Consider the following 23,739-nt stretch of genomic DNA (forward strand, 5'->3'; position numbering starts at 1 on the left):
GCTCCAGATTTAGCCTTGAGAAGAGAAATTTCAGGGGGGACCTTGTCAATGTGTATAATTACCTGATAGGAAGGCRTAAAGAGGTATCCAGACTGTTCTCAAAGGTGTCCAGCTATGGGATGAGACAAAATGACTACAAATTCAAATACAGGAAATYCCATTTAAACCAATAAAAAACTTATTTTACTGTGAGGGTGATAAAACACTGGAAGATATTGCCCAGAGAGGTGGTGGAGTCTCCACCTTTGGAGATATTCAAAATCCAASTGGACATAGCTCTTAGCAACATGCCCTAGTTGACCCTGCTTTGAGCAKGRGCATTGGACTAGACAGTCTCCAGAGGTCCCTTCCTCCTTCAACTATGCTGTGATTCTGCAGTCACTCAGTCACCTTTCCTATCCCATGGCAGAACCGAAAGAATTTCCCATCATGTCATATGTACACTTGTGGTCACTCAAGAGGAACACTCATGTGCATCATAGGAGTGTATCCATCTCTGTAACTGAAGATCATGACATACAACCCGGGAATACTGCAGGAACGTGCATACACTGCACTCCATCAAAGCACTGGGAACCACTAGCAAAACACATTCTTTTTGTTAAAAAGTCTGAGCAATAACAAAGACATTATAAATATCTATGGATTCAAAGCTATATTTGCTGCCAGTGGAATGCACAGGAAAGATACTGATTTACAATGATTTACCACTGAAGTTTTCAAACACTTTGAAGTCTAACGAATTCACAATACAACAGCAGAAATGACAAAACTCTCCAGGAAGGTTTTCTGTGTTGGAATACGTTAGCTTCTCTCCCCGACTCTGATTACATACAAGAGTGTACTTGCTAACAAAGTAATCAAAAAGGACGAAAACATCTTGAGGATGAACAAAAGTAGCTGTCCAGTCTGCAAAACAGTTCTAGTTTTCAGAATTTTTATTCCACACTAGTTGGAATTAGAAATCATTTCAAAAAAAGCCATGTGAAAAGAAAGAAAAACCTCACTGCAGAACAATGTACTGAGTCTAGCATCTCCACAGGAAAAGGGAGATGGAAGTTCACTCTCCTGCTCTGAATGAGACAAGGCAGAGACTTGAAACTTGGCCTTCAGAATCCCCAGTCACTGCCGTGTGAGCTAATTCAATGGAATATATCAAGCAATAATATCAATAGAGTTAAAATAACTCAGATACCCCTGCAATGTCARGCAGTAAGATATATCTGGGATTTAAGGCACACAGGCTTTAATTTCTTGGCAGACAATTGCAATTAACATTTTTTAACATCTTATGAAAAACAGAGTATAAGAAGAAAAGTGGTAAAGAATATGAAATCTAAAGCAAGGTATTTCTAGATAGGGCTATTTTAGTTTGTTTGGTTTTAAGGGGGTCTTTTCTACTCCAAGGTCAGATTGCACAAGATATTAAAATGTTAATAACAGTCTTTTTTGAGAAAGCAAGGTAGTACATGGGATGAATTAGGGAAGTGTTAATAACAACAAACAAAAGACAAAATAAGAGAAGCACCTGCAAAATTAGAGTTAGAACATGCAACTTCTCTTTGTGAATCGTGCATTATATCAGTATTCATTWGTTTTGCTGTGTGTGTATAAACATATATACAGACACACCTATGTACATGTATATATACAAATACATACATGTGTGTRTATAATTATATACACACACCCTCATGCATTATCACAGTAGTTTTCATAGACATACCAAATCTATCTTTAAACTAAGTAGACAGTTGTTGCTATTAGTGTAATCACAGCAGCTCAGAATTGAGTGCAGATCAGAAAACCTACTTCAGAAGCTTACTTAATACCCTTTTGGTAACCTCTACTGCGACCTACACTTCCAAAGCAACAGTGTATCTGAACTAAGAAGTTTGGAACTAACCTTGTATATTGATTCAAACTGTAGTTATGCAATACTGCTGTAAAAATATTCTTATATGCAACTCCTCCAAGGGCAGACAAAGGAAAGGAACAGCCTATGGAGCTACCAAAGCTCCATCTATCTAAGAAATTTGTATCTGCATCTTTGCTCAGAGGTTCACATCACAATGCGATGTAAGACGAGCTCCTATCTGGCTAACGAGTGGTCTGGGAGACAGAGAAGACTGCAGGAGCAGGCACAAGACACTCACTCAGCCTCAGCCGAGGCCAGTTAACCAAAACATCCTTCCTACTCCCTTCCTTCAACTCTAACTATCGATCAGTCTCTCTCCCTCTCAAGTCCAGGGTATCTCAAAGCCCAGAAGTATCTCGAGGGACCCCAGGATGAGGTAGGAGCTGCGAAGTTTGATCTCTTCTATCTGGTTTCCCTCCAGAAAGGAGCAATGCAAAAGGCCCGCTATCTAATTGTTTTCACCACCAGTGTTGTTTAATCACCAATTAGACCTCATTTCTCATCTGCTAAGTTCAACCTATTGATTTCCAGTCACACACACTCTTGTTTACTTTAAAGATATGCCTTCTCTCTGCTCAGAAAAAGCAACCACATCTAAGGCGCCAGTGCTCCAGGCCAGCTGGCTGCAGGTCCAACGCACACAGCTCTGCCCCGTCTAGGTGCCCGCCTGAGTGGCAGGACAAGTTAGCGCAGACATGGCTGCACACCAACARGTCTAAAAACTGCAGGCTGGATCTGACTCTGAGCAAGCACCTGACTGCAGGTACTAGAGTTGCAAGCAGCCCTTGGGTCGTGCCTGTAGAGCTCTTTGCTCAGATTAGAGTGTTAAAAAAAGAAAAAAAAATCATACTTTTCTTAGAATAATCTTGCATAACAGGTTGAGATGCACTTCTGCTAGGTATAGCTTGGTATAATCWTGTATCTCTATATATTGTTACAGAGGCTGACCACTGACCTCCATACAATGTAAACACCAAAATAAAACCAGTGCTCATCCTCAGTGACTGGGTATTAGCTGTTCTGAGGTAAGCATATTTTCAGCACTATCTTAGTACTCCTGATGCTGCAACATCTTCCTGGCAAAATTTTTTTTTTATCAAAATCATTGTTTCCACAAGAAGTTACAGCTTCAACAAAATAGCATTTTCTGACAAAAAAAAATAGTGTATCCAATAATACTGAGTGGTGCTACCAGGTTCTTAAAAAAAAAAAAAAAAAAAAAGCAGAACCACCAGTATCTGAAACAGTGAACTGTAGTCAGATGCAGAGTAAGGAAGAGGGGGAATAAAAGCAAATAGTAACAATCTAGTCCATAACTGAAACTCAGAGAAAGTTTGCATTTATTGTCTAGCTGTTCCATATGCTAATCACTACAAGCCTATTGTTGTTGCAAGACATCAAGTCATCTCCGCTATGTATTGTACATTTTTCTGTTCCAAAGAGCTAAATGGGTCATTCTTATCTACCTTTTTACAGTTAATATAGCTTACTGATATCATGAAAGCAAATTTATATCAAAAGGATGGTCTGTCATGTTGTGGAAAGCGATGTGTAACAAAGCTTTGCTTCTGTCAGTTTATCTGCATTTATCARATTAATCTGATTACTTCTAACCTTTCCTAAACTATGCAGGAGAAAAAACTCTGTTAGAATTAGGATTTCTGATTATTATGTCCTTCTAATGTGCTTAACAAGACAAATCATTACAGAATCCCAACATTTTGGCAAACACATATTTCTGGCAGGTGAATGGACACATTAACATGGCAGCAAAACCAGYTTTTCATACTCAGGAGATGCCCTAGAGGACTGTCCTGGGACACAACTTTAGTTCTGGATGGATTTAARTCAGACAAAAACAGCTGAAAAAAACAAAAAAGGATGTTAGAGAACATAAGTTTCAGCAGTTCCTATGAAGAAGAGAAAAAACTGCCAACCCACTATCACAGATAGCTGTAGAGTCAGAGACTGATTAGCAAAAAAATATAGCATCTGACCCTGTGTTTGGCTAGATGCTGAAAAGCAAAGTCCATTTATTTAGAAGAATAAGAGGACAACGATACAATCTGTTTAGAACAAGAATGTAATTTTCAGTTGCATGTCCAGTTTCAGGAAGTGCAGTTGCTGGGGGAAAAACAGGAATCGAATCACACTTGCTGCTAAATACATATTTAATTGCTTATGTTTTTTTTATATTTTGTTTTGTACCAGACTGTTTACCCAGCTCATGATGATGTGGAATTAGTGTTGCTAAGTTATGCGTTTCCCTTCGTCAGTCTTAAAGTGCCCCCTAGTGCAAGTTTAAGGAAATATTTCCGTGTAAAACGACTTTTCCAGAGTAGAATACAAAGAAAATTCTAACAGATTTCATTTCTCGTGAAAATATTTCATTATCTCTCTCCAGCTGACCTCCTCAAAATAGCGGCTAAAGAGGATTCTGCATCTCTGGAAATGTGAATTAGTACACCAGTGCAGGATTTCACTTGATCGGGTAATGTAATAAGTAAAAGYAGTTCTTTCTAGGCTTGTAAACTGTACATCTGCAAAACACCAAGTCTTACTTYGCAGACTGGAGCACACTGGTGCCAGCTCTTGGCACAGGCCAAGAGGCTCCCGCTTGCCCAGCTCCCCGCGAGGGCACTTGTGGTGCTCTCGGTCTGACGAAACAGCCCTGGACTCTGCCTCAGGGTGATCGGAGGATACCCGGCCTCCAGCCCTTGTTTCCTCTAYGTGGCAAGGAAGGATGAGACCCCATGACTGTGCCTGCATTTAGGAAGAGAAAGCTTAATAAATAGATTTACCTCTGCAGAGATTTTTTTTCAGCAAAGATTTAGAGCCCGATACCAATCCCTAAAATTACAGCGGCTCTGTCAAAATAATGGGCTAAAAGCAACCGATATTGCAGAAAACTACAATTATTTAAGCTGCACACAGACAYAGCACTCCGCATTATTAGATCACTTCATATTTCCTAAGGGGTGAACAAATCACCAGTATGCTGTGACACAGTGAAGGGAGGAGAAAAGAGGGATTATCTGTATTTGAATCACAAAAAGAAAGAGATATTTGACTTACCCAAAAGCCTGTCAAGGATTACATGAAAGATCTGGAATTACAAGATGCTTTGGTTACCAGACTATTGCTCAGACCACAGACTTCTCCCTCACTTCCAAAACAAGGTACATCCCAGGTGAGCTCTGCTCTTCACTCCCTGATAATCTYAACACTGCAGTGGTGTGAAAGAGCTTGTTTCTCAGATACTTGATATTGCTCCCGATACACAGGGCTCTAGCTCTGTCTGCTGTGATGTGTTATGATAAACTAATTTCTTCTGCAGAGCCTTCCTGGAAAGGAATCTGCAGTATTGCGGTATGGAAGTCAATTGGAAATAAACTGTCACCATCTTTCCAGCTGCACAATAAAAAAAGTTGAAAAGGATCTTCTAGTCATCATACAAACCCCCAACAACTGGGGACTGTATCCAGCTGGTGAGTCGTAGTGATAAGATCTCTTGGTAATTATGGCAGCATTCTCTGTGGCATGGCTTTTAACTGCTTTCCTCCATCCCTCCCCCATGCAAGTCACTTCAGGGCTGCCCGTTTAGATGTTGAGCATTTACACTGATAAGGAGAATAAATTTCTAGATAGAAAACACTCCACATACACATCAAGGCTATTATAATTCCTCTCACGTTTCTGTTCTCTTTGGGATTAAGTCAGTGTTCATACAATGGCCCTAAATTTTGCAGTTTTATTAATGTGTCTAATTACTTAGAAAGCTATTTTGGCTTGACATTATTCTTACTTGGGTTCCATTAGAAGATCTTCAACAGCTGTTCCAGATCTGTGTAAGAATCGATTTTACAACAGTTTTATCATTGAAATTAATGAAGAGAAGGAATCACCTGACTTGCTGTGTGGTCCATGGCAAGTTGCTTCATCTCTCTGCTTGGGTTTCTGCATCAGGACCACCTTCACAAAGACTTCTTAGTATTCACATTTTATATTTGTACAGTTCTAATCACAAAAACCTGCAGAGAAAATAAATAAATTCTTATATGCAGCTATGTGTCTTCCAGTTTATTTAGAATTTGTCCAGTGCAGATTCYAAATATTATAAAAAGTCATCAGACCATAGATTATAGGACTCAAAAGGTCRTTAGTCCGTCTGGTCAAACTAAGACAATAAGACTTCATACTACAGGATTTGAAAACATCCTATCATACCACAGCAAGAAGTGTTACGCAGCAATGGATTAATTTATTTACATTTGCCACAGGCAGCTTGTTCTCTCATTCTCTTCCCTGTAACCATATTATATATGCAAAGTAGGATCTGGTAGGATTGTTTTTCCCTGCATAAATACATACATGCTGCTGTGTGCTTATATTAGAGAAGTCAAGGTCAAAAAAGCACACCTTCTATTTGAAGCAGCAGCTCCCACTGTGGTTCCTACAGGAGCTTATTAAACAATTCCTGCAGAAACAGAACTTGCTTTCACACTGAAGAGCAACACTTAGCTGCAGAGCAAAAGCATGTCTGTTTGAAGGCTTCTTCGGTATCTCACGTATGGTGGAGACCCAGCCATTAAGCACCTTCAGGGTCTTGAGGTTTCAAATTGGGTCAAGGAGACTGGGCACAGGGTCACTGAAACATTGCTTGAAGGAGACCTCTGAAGCTCCCTAGCACCCTCAGAGCAGGATTATCAGCAGCACTAAGTTAGGCCATCTGTCCGGCCAAGTCCTGAAAACAGCAAAAGTCTGCCCTAGTGCTTGGAGTTTTACACTGCCATCCTAGCAAGAAAAAATGGACAGCTGGACCTTCCCTGTCCAAAATTTGTGACCATTATCTCATGTTATATCATCTGTACCTACTGAGGAGGGTTTGACGCTCTCGTCTTTGTAAGTCACCTGAAAGCAGTCATAGGCTGCTCTTAGGCCACACTCTAGCCTCCTCTTTACAATTCTAACAAGCCAAGCTCCCTCACAGTTTTTTGCACACTATACCCCAGCAATCTTGATTGCCCTTTGATGGACCTTCTCCAGTTTCTCAGCATCTCCCTTGAACTTGAAGGGGGAGGAGAGAAGAGTGCAAAATATAGCAGAAGAAACAAAATATATGTTTATTTAATTGAAACATGGCTGCATTTTAAGTTAAAACTTCCTAAATTACTGGATTTCATGTGCAAAAATACTGGACTGCTGCAAACCCCAAAGCTGAGGCCAGGACATCATACTGAACACGATGAAAAATGGTAGAGAGTCTTTCAAATTCATTATGCAAGAACTCACTGAATTAGCTTATCCTTCCCCAGCAGACACCGTACTATGCTGCAAACACCTCAAAGCACAGTTTAGGTCTGCACTAAAGCTCTCACATACATTTTGTTTACATTCAGCCAYAGTTTTGCTTTCAATGCCTGTCTCTGAACCATTTTGATGGGAGTTGTATCAGAAACAGACCACAGGTGTGTGCCATGTGAGGTACCTGATGGATAGATAAAAATATATTCCACTGTTTATGCTCAAACCCATGCAAGTGCAGCAGTATCTGGCCTGCACAGCGGTCCTCAGACACCTCCTAAAGCTGAGGCTGGCACAGGACTTCTCACTCGCAGCATAACAACTCCTGCATCGGTCACTTCCTTTCCAGCCACTGGTGTAAAAATTATCCTTTATCCCTGGACATCTTGACTTCAGAAAAGYATTCAAGTAGCTTTAGTTTACAACTGTGTCAGGCTTCCTCTAGCCTGAGCTGTATCATGTTCTCCTCAGCCAGACTTGAAAATTTGATCCAATACATCCAGTTCCCTGCCGGTTTTGACATCTGCGTTCAGTCCAGAGAACAGTGCCTTTCCAGTACGGTTCTGTGATCATAACCAAAAAAAACTACACACTCTAACAAGTAGCAAATTTGTCAAAACACAGAGAAGCTGGGACACGATTTATGAGAGACAACACATCTCAAATTTCAGAGAAGAGCTAGGAGACGGACTTCAATCTGTAATTGTACATTTCAATTTGTTGTTGTTGCCTCATAATTTTGTATATGCATACAAACAAATAAGAAAACAATATTTTACTTTTCCAAAAGAAAAACAGCTTAATCCTGGATTTGAAAGTTTTCTGGCTGCCTAAAGGCAGCGATAAAACCTAACATCTACCCTACCTGCCAATATTTGTGTGCAGTTAACTCATTTAGAACCACAAAAGTTTTGGCTTTGTTTTAATCTAGCAAKTGTTCCTGAGAATTTCCATCACTTTTACACGAATATGAATGTTTTCCATGCATTGTTGCACACTAGCAATGTTTTCCAATGTTTTGCTCCAATAAATTTGTACAGAAGACCACAGCAGGAAATTTTACATGCCCCATTGGGCTAGCAATCATTAAATATACAACATCCTAATCAAATGCAGTTTACTGTATCGGCACAGAACTTTTCACACACTGACAAAAAAATTCTCAGCTTTTGAAAGCCACATAAAGAGGCTTCCAGCTGCAATACGTTATTTGCAACCAARCAAAAAAAATCCTTGGCAAGTGTCTTTGCAAAAATAACCATAGTGGAATAAACCGGTTAACAATAGAGTCACATCAACAGGAAGAAGAAAAAACAAACAAAACAAAACAAAAAAAAAAAAACACTCTTTATCCTCCTTTCCCATTTCAAATTGATGCGAGTTTCTCAAGAGCACACAACCTCCATTTAATGCACAACCTCCATTTAATTCAACAGAAGCCCACTGCAAGACAAGACTGGCTAACACAGTAATCCACTGCTGTGTTTGCCATAAAAATACAATCAATTTGTGAATGAATCTCAGTGCTCTAAAAAAATCTGACCAGGAAGGGTGGGTACAGATCCTCGAGGCTTGGCCACATGTACAGACCTGCCACAGCCCTCAGGCAGCCGAGCAGCAGCACCATGGTTGTGATCTGGACCTGAACCACACAGAGTAGAAGCCTTCCGAGCGTGGCTGCATTTTGCTCCTCTTAGACTGCAGGAGCTGGTCAGCAAGGCAGGTAATGCCGTTAAACCCACTCGATACAGCTAGAGGAGCAGGTAAGACGTGCACAAAGAAGGATGAGCACCGCCAGGCAACGAGGCCAGTGAAGCTGGACAGAGRGACCTGCAGGGTCATCGGTGGTGAGCGTCAGCAGGACGCAGGGCGCACTTAYAGCCACACTGCGGTGCAAGCCAGCCTGGAAAGAGCAAAGAGGTCAACTGATCTGAATCAACATCAAAAGCCTTGCCACAACCCCCCATTCAAAACCTACCCAAAAACTATTTAGATAGTTGGGAAAAAAAAAAAAAAAAAAAAAACACTGCACACGGAACAGCTCCCTGTGGGAGTGAGTCTGTCATAGTGCGTTCACGGGAAGGATTAATCCTCCCCGCCACAGCCTGTATTCCAGACACRGCAAACTGGAACCGTCTCAGAGAAGAAGGTGAGTTTGCAGATATGTGATATGACTTAATACAGAGCCTAAAGGGATGGCATGAATCTGACCTATTTTAAAATATAAACTGAGAGAACAACTCTCAGCAAGAAAATATGATAGTTTACTTTGAAGTTCAGGCAAGCCAAAGTAGCCCAATAATTTGCCACACAAGGTGATATAAAAGATAAGTCTCTCAACTTCCAGAATTATTATAAAAGCTCAAAAATATTCAAGTCTATAATTATTAGATGATGTTCCTAACAGTCTCCATTGTTGCTCTCATCTCCTTTTCTCCTCATTTTTGTCTTGGTCATCAGGAAGCTCATACTACAAATCTCATGCAACGGCCCTGTTTAATACAGTAACGTTTTTGTCTATACTACATTAAATAATTGTCTTTCTTACTTTGGAAATAGGCAATATGCTATTTATATACCAACAAGTTTGGCTTAGAAAAATCTGATGTTAGGAAGAAGTAAAGGGACAAATGTAAATGTGTTTAACATTTTTAATTGTGCAACTCCACAAAAGAAAGATAGAMTTACCCCCACATGCAGAATTTTAATTTGCACACCATCAAAACAAGTAAAATTATGAGTAATACAGAAACAGTACATTGCAAAGGCACCAAAATCTTATTTCCCTATTTCTTTAAGCTGTCTCCAAGAATTCCACATTAAAAAAGTAAATAGAAGCTTCCTTTTTTGCCTCCCCCCTCCCTTTTTTTTTTTTTTTTTTTTTTTTTAAATGATTCTGTTCTTTCCTGGTATTTTTAGGCAAAGGGAACAAAACTGCCATGGGATGCATTTGTAACTTGCACCTTAAAAAACAAAAAAAATCAATGGCAACTTGTGCTTTTTCTTCTCACTGTCACAAAGGAACTTGAGCAAGAATCACATTTCAATATATGTGCTAAGCTTGTTGGACTGGCCGTAAGAAAAAGCAGAACAAAAGTACAGGTGTCTCACACTGGAACTGCCTAAGGTGGCAGGAGCCAGCCAGGAGCCTGCCTCCAGTAGCATCTATGAAAATGTCCTTTCACAAAAAGGAAACGTTTGCTCGTTCTCATCACTGATTTTAATAAATTCATTGGCCAAGACAGCTATCCGTGCAGAGCACTTACGATCCCCTCAGACTTTCATTGACCTTCAGGGAATGATAAAAGAAACTGGTTTCAGTTCCAGGGGTGAGGGAGGGAGAAAGGCAAGCCCCCTCACACAGGGTAGAGGTAAATACTTCTAGCAGAAAGCACTCTGATGTTATAAAAGAATTCCTAACAGCAGGGAAGAAGGCATCAAATCAATTGCTGTCATTTTAAATATCTCCTACAAAGGAGAAAATATGCTTTAGTGCAATGAGATATCCAGCGGTAGATTTGTATGTAGCATGCTCAGGAATTAATCTCTACATTCAACCCTGCACTACTACAGCTGAGTCAGCACCATTCTTTTAAATGACCTGATTCTGTAATCCCATTATTAATATCATGAAAATGACTTTCCTCTGTGCTGTTTTGTGCTATCAATGGAAAACCACAGAACGAAAATGCATTAGCTCTCACAGGTATCCTCTAAGATTATTTGCATCAATACAAACTGAATTAATCATAGAGACATTTGAATAATCACCCTTTGCATGTTAGTGTCAGAGCTATGTCAGTAGCTGTGGTTCACTTCTTCTGTAAAATATTGCATTTTATTTGTGTTAAGAGTCTTCTGAACTAYGCATATTTTATTGTTCTCTATCAGGACGAGATCTTGCAATCTACGTTGTTATTCTTTTCTTATTTCTTGGCTTATTATATACACACAGTCTGCTTTATGTTCCCTAATCAGCAAGCCTTCCTTTTTTAAGTGGCACATGTTTAAATTTATGCAACTGAAGAGGGGAATTCGTTAAAGCAAATAAGCACAAGAAATGCTGACATAATAGAGAACCCCTTTATTTTTGCAAGGTTTTGTCTCAGCCTTTGAAAGGCAGCTTTCTATATAGCTACAGCTTTTAACTGCAAAGAGAAGAGAATCTACCAGAGTATCAGAAGACTGCTTTGGTGGCCATTAAAAAGCAGTTTGACTCTTCTTACTTCTGAGCAGTGTTATAATTCAAGTAGACTGAAAATACGAAGAGTAAAGTGCTTTGGAAAAAACAGTTCTAATCCAACTGAGTTGCTAACCAGTGGATCTGAGGCAATCTGTGGAGCCTGATTAGCTACTTAAACTTTATAACTTTAGCATTTGTAGCAATATATTAGTGAGCATTTTAAATGCAAAAGAGCTCTGGATGGCCAGGGTCAGAACCCTAGTAAGATACCATCCAGTTTATCAGCCTATCTATTCTGCAAAATAAATTTTAAAAATAGGATGCCTCATGAAACTAAAGCCACTAGAATTCTCATAAGACAAAGATGTATAATAAACTTAGTCAAATGCTGTGMTACAGTGCTGAAGGAAGTTGTTACACTTTTTATGCATTGTTTTTTGAGGGAGGTAGGAAAAGTGATGCAATAGGGACAACAGTGGTGCTAGCTAGCAGTCATCACTCTAAGTACATTTAGGGACACAAGAATAAGTCAAACAATTGAATTGTACAGAAAATGATCATAGAAAAATATGCTTATGGCACCTAAACACGACTGAGGAATGTTTTCAGCTGCCGCGGCAGGTTGTCATCGCAGGAAGGGCAAGGCAGCTGCGGGGAGCTCCACGAGGCAGCGGGCGGGAGCAGCCCCTGCCGCCAGCCGGGCGCTCCGCTTCGCCGAGCCCTCCCAGCGCTCAGCCCTCCCCTCGCAGGGGCGTCGCAGCGCGAGCGTTTCTCGCAGGTGCGCGATTTCACGCCACCGGCACCCGCCAGCCAAGACACGGAAACGAYGAGAGAGGCACCGCACCAGGAAGAAACGAGACTGGAGGAGCAAACAAGCACGGACGCACGAAGAACTGAGGAAACATCCAACCAAGGCAAACACTGACTTTCAGCGCCATGGACACACTCATCTCTGCCTGGACGGGGCAAGGGCCGCCGTTCAGGAGGGGCACGGCGTTCCCTGGAAGGACGACAGCCGGTTTGCACAGGCATTTCCTCATTAATTCCCTTCTGAAATGTTTCTCCTCTTTGTACATGGGGAACAATGCTTCACAAACCTCCATACAGGCAAAAAGCAACTATTTAATCCTACCCTCTTTCCSTACAGTTGCAGTTACCATAACAACTTGCTGTAGCTCTTTTCATAATAGGCTTAGGGTAGCTTGTCCACAAAGCCATTTTGCGACCATAACTTCTGTTAATATACTATTTCACATCCGTGCAGCCTCTTTGTTGCCAAGAGTCAAATCTATTTCATTTTAAGTGTAAATTTAACTCATAATATTTTGAAATTGCATGGCTAGAAAAGTCAGGCTACAAGAAATGTTAGCATTCACATTACTTTCAGCACTAAATGTAGCACAGGAGTCATCATTAAAAATCAGTGTTTACCACACTTGTGCTCATTAAACACTGCAGTATTTTTCTATGCTCGTAATAGGAAATTAGTAGTACTTTAAATATTTATGTGAATCTCACAAAAAAAAATTATTTCWAATCTATAGCTCATTTCTGTATTTAAAAATTAAATCAGTTATTTAAACCTGCGTTATGTAACAATTCAGTCARATAGCTTTTCTCCCTGTCTTTGAGGAAGAACTATGGTGAACAAAATAGCTATGGAGATTGTGAAATCTGCCAAAACCCTTTGGGTAAAGCAAGTTGAAAGCCTGCCACTGGTGCTAGAATATTCTGTTGGGCTCCATTGCACAATGCAGAGATTCTCTCATGTAACTTGTTATTAAATACCAATTTTCTTCAATCTAATTTTGATATGCAATGTTTAAGCAAAAGTCAAGACAGGGCTTGATGTCAAAGTCCTAGAGTTGGAAGGAAGAGCCTCAAAATATTTTTTGGATATTTGGAGCTCTAATAATTCTTTAAGGAAATTATGAAATCTTTTCAAGATACATGCATTACAGAGATGCAAAATCTGCTACAGTGCCTCCATGTATGTGGAAAAGGTGCCTCCAGTTCAGCCAGTGTTTTGGAGTTTCCAGCTGAGCCAATTGGAGAAAGATGCTCAGCTATCACAACTCTCAAACCTTCCAGCTTTTCTAGGCAGCTTCTTTACTAAAGGAGAGGAGAAAGATGAAGATTTTAAAAAAAGAAAAAAAAAAAACTCTAGAGTTTTCTCTCCTGAAGGGGAATTGAAATCTTGCTTTTCCCCACAGGACAAATCAAAATGCAAAAAAGCTCCTATTTCTCCCTCTGCAGGAAACCTCCTTTTAAGCCGGCTGTGAGCAGGAACTTCCAATCTAGCCCCTACAGCTGATGGTTAAGATCAGTCCAGACTTCGCCAGCAAAATTCACTTCTTCAGACACAACCTCTTCAAGCAGGCTACAGTCCAACGCTGCCCGCGTCCGGGTGTGATGCAGCGAGACTAACAAACCCTACGCAATAACAGGCGAATAATCCAAAATCCAATAGCATCTCACAAGAGCATGGAAGTGCCCTTTCTAGTACAGCAGGGTAAATATCAGAAGATCCTGGGTTAATTACATCTCTCTGCCCTGCTCAGGTTGTGCTGCTCACTGAGGTTGAACACCTGAACGTTTGCCAATGTGCATAAGCATTTAGGACCCAGGACGAAGGCAAGCAGGAACCCTGCATCACAGAGATGCAAAATCTACAGTGTCCCCAGTTTTCCTTGCAATTCTCAGTACTCTTCATGGGATTTTCTATTAACCTTCTCTACCAAACAACCAAAATTACAGCCCTTTTGTAGTTATACTTAAATTTCTTTGTTTCCTACTTAACGACATTTCCTAATCGAGATCATTCCTCGACGAAAATAATTTCTATTTAAATCATTTCTATTCGCAAAACTCWTCAAGACCTTCAGATTCAAGCAGTGTGTTTTTTTCTTAATTAAGCTAAATGTTTAAAGCATTCCTAAATCAAATTAAACACTGACATATTTGGACTTAATTTGTTGTGTAAAGGCCATTATTATCTAATTAGCAATCTCCTCTCAATTGTAAGTATATTTTTAAAAATTCACTAAGAGAAAAATTCTGCAGTGTAATAAACAAACACAAGTCATTAGCTAGCACAGGAGTTAACCTTATCTATGGATGAAATTTTGTCTCTTAAATTAACCAGTGATAAACAGCAGCAAGTGTTCTTACATGTAGGACTCCAAACAGTTCTACTCTAATTGATTATTGCTTCCTGAGCAGAAGCGGCAGACCAGCAAACGCTGCTTCTCTGGTGCCAGCTCGGCTCCGACATCAGCGCGACGYTATTGCTAGCGCACGGAGGGTGGAGGAGCACAATGTACAGATTTGGATTTCAGCCCCATTAAAATGCTGGAGATTGCATTTGCCAAACTAAAACAACAGAATGGATATGAAAAGCAGTGTGATTTCTAACTTTTAAGTATTTCAATGAAAAAATATAAATTAAACTAAAAGAGTTCTTGATGCTACCTTGGAAAAGTAGCAAATTAAACATCAAATTCTTGGAAACCCCATTTACTAGATTAATCTCCACAACATGGCCCAGCCTTAACATCACATATTCTTCAACACACATAACTAAACAGCCTACTGTGCTGAGAAATACAATGWAAAATACAAAGAATAGGCCATGAAATAACATTAGTACAAACTGAAGGTTAGCGAGTCTTACCATTCTAGTTGCATCCAATTTATTTAAAGCCCATGGTCCAATTTATAGGTTTATACTGTATACAAACTAGTCTCATGTCTACAAGGAAGATAAATGTGTGATCCACAGGAATCACTCCGAGCTAAAAGGCAGGCTGGCCACTAGACACTCCATTTGGATGAGGGAGCAAAGGAAAGCACCCTTAGGAAAACATTGCAAAAAGCAGAGCGGTTGTCYGAGATACTGCCCCGCACGAGACAGCCTGAGCACACCTCTGCAGGCAGGAGCAGAAGCGGCTCTGTCACCCAGTTGCAAGGGCAGTATTTGGAGCAATTAACAGGAGTYGTGAGGTCCTGGCACAAAACAGTGGAAGCCAAGAGAATTTTAGTTAGCACTGGTCTTGGAAGGCTTGGAAATGTGTGAACGAAGAAATTGCTTCCTATYCAGGGAAGTAGGACATTCCTATGTCATCTGCATATAAATGGGACAGTGCCAAGGAAACGCTGGCCTCATCACCATCCTCCTCTGAGCAAGCCCTGCCCAGAAAAGCCTCAGGTTGGCTGGTCACGGTGGAGGGTAAGACCGCTTGCTGTAAGTGCTCCTGTCCTGCACTGCTGCAAAAGCTGTACTTCTAAGAGACAAGGGACACAAAAGAAGAGGAGCTAAAGGACCTTCTAGGACACCCACACAGTCCACTGCAATGCCATGATGTGCACACTGCGTTTGACCAAGCGAGCACATCCTTGTGCTTATCTAAACACAGACCTCCTGCTGCATCTCCTAGCAAGTGGCTCGATATTACACCCGTTCATAATACCCTGAGTAGTACCACTTGCAAATTACTTCCAAGGAAATGAGTACTTAGGAATTTGTCAGAGACCTGATTAAATGGTGAAATGAATCAGTGTTAGAACTGCAATAGACTTTGATCAGTTTAAAAACGGCTTGTTTGAACATTTGAAATCATTAGCAAGGTGTAAATGGGAGTGATATAATACAGTGTTGAGAGCAATTAGATTGGAGTTCATTTTGTAGTGTCTATTAACTACATTATTTTTATCTGGTTTAGAAACATTGCAATACTTGCATAATAGATGTGACATCCTTTCTCCTTGAACATTATCATAGATGTATTTTCAGTAATATTCACACATGTGAAAGCAGCAATAAAAATAGYGTTTGCTCATAACTTGATCTTTCTCAGAAAGCTAAAGATTTCAGTGGATCAAATAATTACTCTATGTTCCAAATTCTTCAGACATTTTTCCAAAGATCTACTTAAGATCTAGCCAGTATGAACGGAAATGAAACTGTAAGGCCTAGATCTATGAAGGATTTAGATTGAATTGGCTTAGAGCRATCCAACAACTACACATTAAGTAGCATGAAATGTTGCTACGTAATAAACACCACTAACCTAGAAATTACACCACCCGCTTCTCCTAACATTTACAACATTACTTTTAAAATAACAAAATATGCATATTCTGGAAAGACTCAGTTCACAGAACAGTGTTCAAARTCCCAGAGTCTTCCTTTTCATATTAATTCCCCGTATATATGAAATTCTGTTGGTTGCCTTCCTGCCCTTTTCCCAGCTGTTCTGCCACTCACATTCCCACAGCAAAAACAAAATCTCTCTCATACGATTTTGCAGTAAATAACAGTAGAGAATATTGCTATTTTAATGGTAGCCTGTACAAAAATAAACACATTGACTGTGAATGTCTGAATATCATGCCGTATAAGCTCCAGAAGTGAATCACTGACAGACAGAGGGGTTTCTAAAATCCTGATGTTCAAGGTAGATTAATATCTTCGTTCTCATGAAGCAGGGCCTGATCCAGACTCAACAGCAGCTTTTCCATTGTCGTTAGTTACTTTTGGACCAGAAAGCTAAGCCTGGAAGTCTCAACACGCATTAAAGTGGCATTTAGTAATCAATGGTATGACTATCTTTACACGACRTATGTGCAATCAGTAAAAACCGGGCATAAATAGACTAGCATTTTTTAAATTTTTTTTGTCTGGTTTCTTGATCATAATAAGCACAGCCATTAGAAATTTCTAATAGCCAACACTTCCACTGAATTATATACTCCTCATTCTTTACAGTAGTTGTTCTCACAGTGTCTGCATGTGAGGTCTGGAAGAACTGAGGTGTTGGAATAGGCCCATCAACAGAAATTCCTCGGGAATAAAGGAAGTTGAGGCTAAGCCAGAACACTAAATTCACGTAACTGACTTCTCCGTACTCACCTCTTAACAGCCTTTTGCTCGAGCAGGTGCTGCTGGGGGATTTGTCTTTGCACCGTTCCTCGTCAAACAGCTAAAACTCCCTTCAGTGAAGCACCGCGAATTCAGACCAGTAAAACCAGCACGTTTCGTGCTGGTTCCAGATGTGGCTTTTATTAATGTTTCTCRGGCAGCACTGAAAGCAGAATCTGTTTTGGCACGTTAATGTGAGAGCACAGTAACGCCTGTGGTGCCACAGCGACGGAAGCACCGTACAAACAGTAACCCTCACTATTTAACGTTGTCAAAGTTCCTCAACTGCCACATGATTTATACCCTTTGCTGAAGCTAAATCCTCGTGATAAACCTAACTATAAACAGAATCAGTTCCAAATATGTGATTTCTCCTGCCCTAATGTCAAGTTTTCACTCAGGAGCTTCAATTTTTGTTGTCAGGTATATCAGAAACTGCTGTTCCCCTTGTTAGTACTCCAGAGCTATCAGACTGCTACTGCACACTCAGGTGCTTCCTAAAAATTCAACAACTTTCTTAAAAAACATGATTATGGGACCCAAAGTTCATAAATTCTTCCTAAGTTTCATGCTTCTATTTTTCTTAATCAGATATTTTGCAAGAGCCTCATGAAAAGCACAGTTTTTGCCATTTGCCTTGAAAGCAGAGAGTATACTCATATTCAGTAAAAACAGCAACAAAAGATTAGGAGGCAGAGTCAGAAGAAGTAAGAAGTTTCCTGAAGCTCCTGGGAATTTCCAAAATTTCAATATTGGTTTTGCCTCCTGGAAGATGCGGCAATGTGAAGGGCATGGYAAAGTAAAGGAACCGAGCTCCCAGGCAAGCTAATAATTCCTGTGAAGCAGCTGAGAGGAAGAACCGGTGGAATTATCCCAAAATACTTCATTTAGAAATTCTRTATCAGCAAAAAGTTTCGTTTTGCCACTGCAAACTATAAAATTCTCCTGTGGAAAACTGGCAAACTTCAAAAACTAATAAGGATCAGATCTTTCTGCCCAAGACCAGATGGAAAAGAAATAAACAGGCTTTTAAATGCTGCTTATCCATGCTAAATAGTTTTCTTGTTTGGAGAAGGGTGATTTTTTTTTTGGGGGGGGGGGGCGTTTATATTAAACAAGCAGTTCTCCAAGAACCTGAATTTGCTTAGAACAGGAGCAGTAAGAGTAAAGGGCTTATTTCTGCCTTTTTTAGAGGGGGAATAATCAAAGCCAACAACAGTGCGAGAGAGCTGCCATCAGGGAGCCGCAGAGCGAGAAGCGGCGCGGAGGGTGGGGAGGCAGCGGCTCTGCTGCGCACGGGCCCCCACGCCGAGCCCCAAACACCCCCACCCCCCAAGAAAAGGGACCTGGGGCTGAAAGGCAAGCGAAGGCAGGGCTGGCCTTCCGGCAGGAAATCCAGAAGATCTCCAGGACTGGCACGACGCGGAGGGTCCCGCAGCCCCCGGACCCCCCACGCAAGCTGCTGCCCCCAAAGCGCAGAGGGGAAAGCAGCAGGCACCTTCGCCCACCTGCAGGCTGGGGAAACCACCCAAAGTCCTGGCAAAACTCAGCAGCAGAACAAGGAGGAGCTTTCTTCCTCTCTGCAGCAAGAGACAGGAAACTTGTATAATTAGTTAATTTAGACCCTGTAATGAAAGCTGTTTTATGTTCTGACATTAAAGGATGTAAGAGTCATTTAAAACCTGGAAGGCAAATTCACTGTCGGTGCAAACAGCTGACTTCAGTGACATTCAGCTTGTTTATGCAAGCAGCAAATTTGGCCTGCTTGTACTTTTTGCTCAATGCTTCTGTCAAACAATGCACAGCAAACAATATTCATCTCACTCCRGGCAGATCGACTATTTGCACCCAGGACTTTCTCATTGCCCGCCAGTTTGAATTTCCCCCCAGCCCAGGCTTTGATGTACCTTTATAACAGCTGCAAAACACATTTCACGCCAAGGACCAATTTGCAGGCACAGCACTAGACATTTCAGAGCATCGCTAGCTACTCATGCAATATTTTTCTGGCAGCTTTTCGAAATATAATACCACACAGAACAGTYGTCTCTCACTGTACCAACTATTTCCATGCATTTTTCTCTACAGTGGAAAATGTTTTTTCTAAAATACAGAAGAGACCTCATCCCTGCAACATACAGATTGTAAATCCTATAGTTTGCTAATTCTAAAGCAACCCTAATCAAAGTCCTTGGCTTCGTAAGTGTGCACAACATATCTTTTGCAGGTAACAGAAAAGAGGCAATAAAGAACTTTACGTCATCCGCTGCTGCGTGCATCCRCTGGCCCCCTTCCCCCAGGGAAGACGACAGTGCCTGGTAAATCATATGCACGCTGTGAGGGCAGGGGCTCCTCTCTCTGTCCCTGCTTTTTCTGTACAAAATGTGTAAAGATGCATTTTTAATTTGGATAGTAATTTCACATAGTAAAATGTTTCCACGGGAAGTCATAGGCTATGCGCATTTCATTTACTTCCAACTCCTAACAMCAAGCTCAGGAGGCTTCAAAGCCAAAACCACAGTGAATAAGTTCACCATAAATGTACAGTAAATGCTTCTTTTTTTTCTTTCTTTCTTTCTTTTTAAATATACCTTACGCTCACATTTTACTACCAGCAAAAATAAAGCTGCTGTTTATAGTAGTTTCCTCAGTGTGAATTAGTCCCCACCACAGGCTAACTCCCTGGAGCACGAGAGGATGACTTATTCTTAGGTTAGCTGTCTTTTAAAACCTAAATGTATTTCCTACAAAATTGCCCAAGGACAATTTTGTCACAGATATTTTAAATTCTACTGATATTCAATTATTAATAATCAGTTCCTACAGGCCAACAGACATAGTGCACCATTTCTGGCAGTTAGTTCAGCAGGTATATCATCGCTTTCTTACTTAAAAAAAAAAAAAAGAAAGAAAAAAGAAAAAAAAAGTGCGCTCTCTCTTTTTGTTTCAAATCATAGGGAGACTTTGCCATCAGCCCAAACTACACTTTCAGTATAGAAATCAGACATCGATCTCATCTTCTAGAAGACGTCCATCTCTCCTCGCCACCCCTCCCTTTCTCATTCACCAYGCCAAAAATGCAACTCGTCTGACTTAAAGACATCTTGCTATTGCAGCTTTGAAGGAGGTGCTGATCTGCCCCCCGGGGCTGAAGGCGCTTCTAGGGGAACCTCCGTTCAAGAACCACCTCCGGCAAGTGGTGGAGCGAGGGGGCCAGCAGGGAGCCTTCCTCCCGCCTGCCCGGCCCCCCGCGCCACCTCTCCAGGGCGCAGAGGGACCACTGCTGCCCGAGCCCGCTCCGTCCTGCCCCTGGGAGCCCGCTCCGTCCTGCCCCCGCGGCTGTCCTCAGCTGCCAAACTGCGCGGCAGCGAGCAGCTCGTCCTCCCAGAGGAACTAAACCCATCGCCCTCGTTACTACTGCCGTGCCTCATATCCCCCCTGCGCGTCGTGCCACTGGGCTCTTCTCATCATTCGCCTTAAACATGCGCAGGCTTCAATCCATTTAGGTTTATCAGTGCGGTATTCTGCACGTTATTGCTCCTTGCAAAAGGTAAGATTTCTTATGGATGGATAATATTCTGATAAGTGAGGAGTTGCTGTCTTTCTTAGCACTTATTTACTTTTCCCCTCCCTCCATATATCAGTTAATAAAAWGTGTGGATGCAAAGTGTAGGAAAATCTTATCTGAGATAAGAGAAATTGCAGAAACATATGGAGAAGTTAAACACCATCATATAGCAAATCAACAGGAAAGTCAGAAACAAACTCCCCATCTCTTGATCTAAATCCTAGACAGTTTCACAAAAATACTTTATTTCTAACATTACCTAAGTTTGATTTATGACATTTTTTTTTCACTTCAGTTGCTTGAAACACTTTCATCAGTGAAAACAGAAAAAAACTTGATGAAGTTTCCTGTACTTTTCCTGGTTTAGTTTTTAATTTGAAAGAAGAACCTAGCATGATCCCTAAACCCTATATTTCAAAATTTAGGTTTGATAAAAACAGGAGATCAAATGGATAGGGGAAGTTGTGCAAGATTTTTCTTTAAAATGAGAGGCAGTTTTTATTAAAAATGGAAGGAAAGTCTCTAAGAGTATTTCTCAGCTGTCTACCTGTAACTTGCTATAGATAGATAGATATAAAATACAAACAGTTGACTCCTGCTTGGTGTACTCAGTAATAACAACTACAGAAGAGCAATAATCAAAAACTAAAGATTTGGGTTTTAGGATTTTCTAATATTGAAAACTTCCCTTAGAAGCATTGTGGCTAAATATTTGCTAGACCAAAGAGATGCATAGACGTCTAGGTAGCCATCAGGTTGTTATTTAGGAGATCCAGATAACAAAAAAATAAAAATAAAATAAAATAAAAATAYACCCAGCAAGACAGTTGGATGCACAATACATTTCCAGCCTCTTTTCTCATATCACAGGCTGTTTCGCTGCCGTAGCAGGAACATWCATTATACTTGGAGCAGTGAAACACTGAAAACATCACGCTGCAACTGGCGACCCCCACCCGGAGGCAGCTCGGCGCCCCAGAGCTCTGACACCCGTGCGGTGTCTATTAGCCTGTTACATCAGACTTAGATGTCCTAAAACACAGTAAGTAAACCCAAAACAAGCAGTCATCTATCCCTACCGGAGTCTACTCTGATTTGTAATACATTGCTGTTTTTATGAGCAATTACAATTAAATCATTTTGTGATGAAACTTTTATTGAGAGGCGTAAGTCAATTTGTTTTCTCAAAGATCCATTGTTGATTAGTATTTTTTTTTAATCAAGTATTTTCACCTTGTGTCTTTTACTACAAGACAGAACATTTCTCCGACCTCATTAAGTTCATAACAAAGACCAGAAGGAATACTGTCTTTGGTTTTCAAAAGATGACATATGGTGTGTTCCACGGGATTGTCAGAACTAATCTTTAAAATCTTCACCTTAAATTGGCTGACAACTGCGCTAAGCTAAATTTATTTTTATATTAACCCTTAGGAAAACAAGCACTTTCTAGACTGCCAGCAAATAGTGAAAYGAGTAACCTTTGCAATTCCACTCTGCTGTTCATCTGAAAGCCTCGGGGCAGTATATACACACCAATCCTCACAACATCCTTTAAGGGAAATATTAAAGCCATTTTAAAGATAGTGACTATGAGTAAAAAATAGGCTATACTAGATGGCAAAATAAGACTGAAATTTAAGGACAAAGCTATGGGGCTAATTTCCCAAATTCCCTGTTCACAGCAGCAGTGGATATTCTTTTTACCACTAAAGGAAATATTTTTAAAACATTTGCCAGACTCATTTCAATATCAGCATCAGCTTTAAATTATTGTTAAATTAATAYTAAAGTAATTTAAATACTTTAAGATTTCCACATTGCTTTCTGACTTCATTAGAAAGCTTTTGGAAGGATTCTGAAAGAACAGTTTCAGATGACTTGTTTCCARATACAAGATTCAGAGGACAAGGGGTATATTTGTTAAATACAAAAGATAAGAAAAGAAAGCTTCATCTCTTCCTCTGAAAGCTCACCTAGAAGTCTCACTCATTTGGCTGGATTTAAACCTTCTGAAAGCTACCACTTGTACATTCATAACACAGCTGCCCAGAARACCATCCACACAAGGTGCTTACTCCAGTCTTGCTGATTTCTTGTAARCTGTTCTGGTTGGGACACAAAAAGAAATTGAGCTTAGTAATTCCAGCTCCTCCATTCACATACGTCAACTATTTCATGAAACTTGGGAGGCCCATTCCTCGCTAGAGATGTTCATTTCTAGTGCCCTGAGCGCTGATCCTAAAGCTCAAATCTATGTAGCAGCTTGTCCCCCTCCCCTCCAAATCTATAAACAGATCAAGCATTATTCAAAGGTTCTCTGAAGACAGCTGAGTAAAGGCTACAAGACACTCAGCTACTGCAGCCAGCAGTCACGTACACATGACTTCAGCAAGAAGAAAAGATTTCCAGTAGCTGCAAGTAAAACTTCCCCTTCCTTTTCCACTCCCTCCACCATTTCAGATGGTGTCTGGCAGCTTTTGCTGAAGCCAGTGTTACTCAGCACGGTCTGAGTGAAGCTGTCCAGAAAGACAGTAGCTTTCTAACAAGAAGATTAACAAGATCAGTGCACACCAGCAAAAATCAGTTCTAACAACAAAGCTAGAACTATCTTTCTCAGAAACTAGAAAATGTAGAAATTCTTAGCTTAGTAGCAAAGAAAAGAAAAGCTTACATCTCTGGAAATCATTTATTTTCCATCATTTCTTGATCACCCACAGCACCTTCCGTCGACTCCATCCAGAGMAGCTGGCTTATAGCTTCCTACAATTACTTCCCACTAGGATACACTGTAACACATTTTTTCATGGTGAGGCTGTATCATCTTTTTCTTAAAGCATTTGACT

Source organism: Rhea americana, unplaced genomic scaffold (assembly GCF_003343005.1).
Source record: "Rhea americana isolate MKP2758 unplaced genomic scaffold, rheAme1 scaffold_8, whole genome shotgun sequence".
Lineage (NCBI taxonomy): Eukaryota > Metazoa > Chordata > Aves > Rheiformes > Rheidae > Rhea > Rhea americana.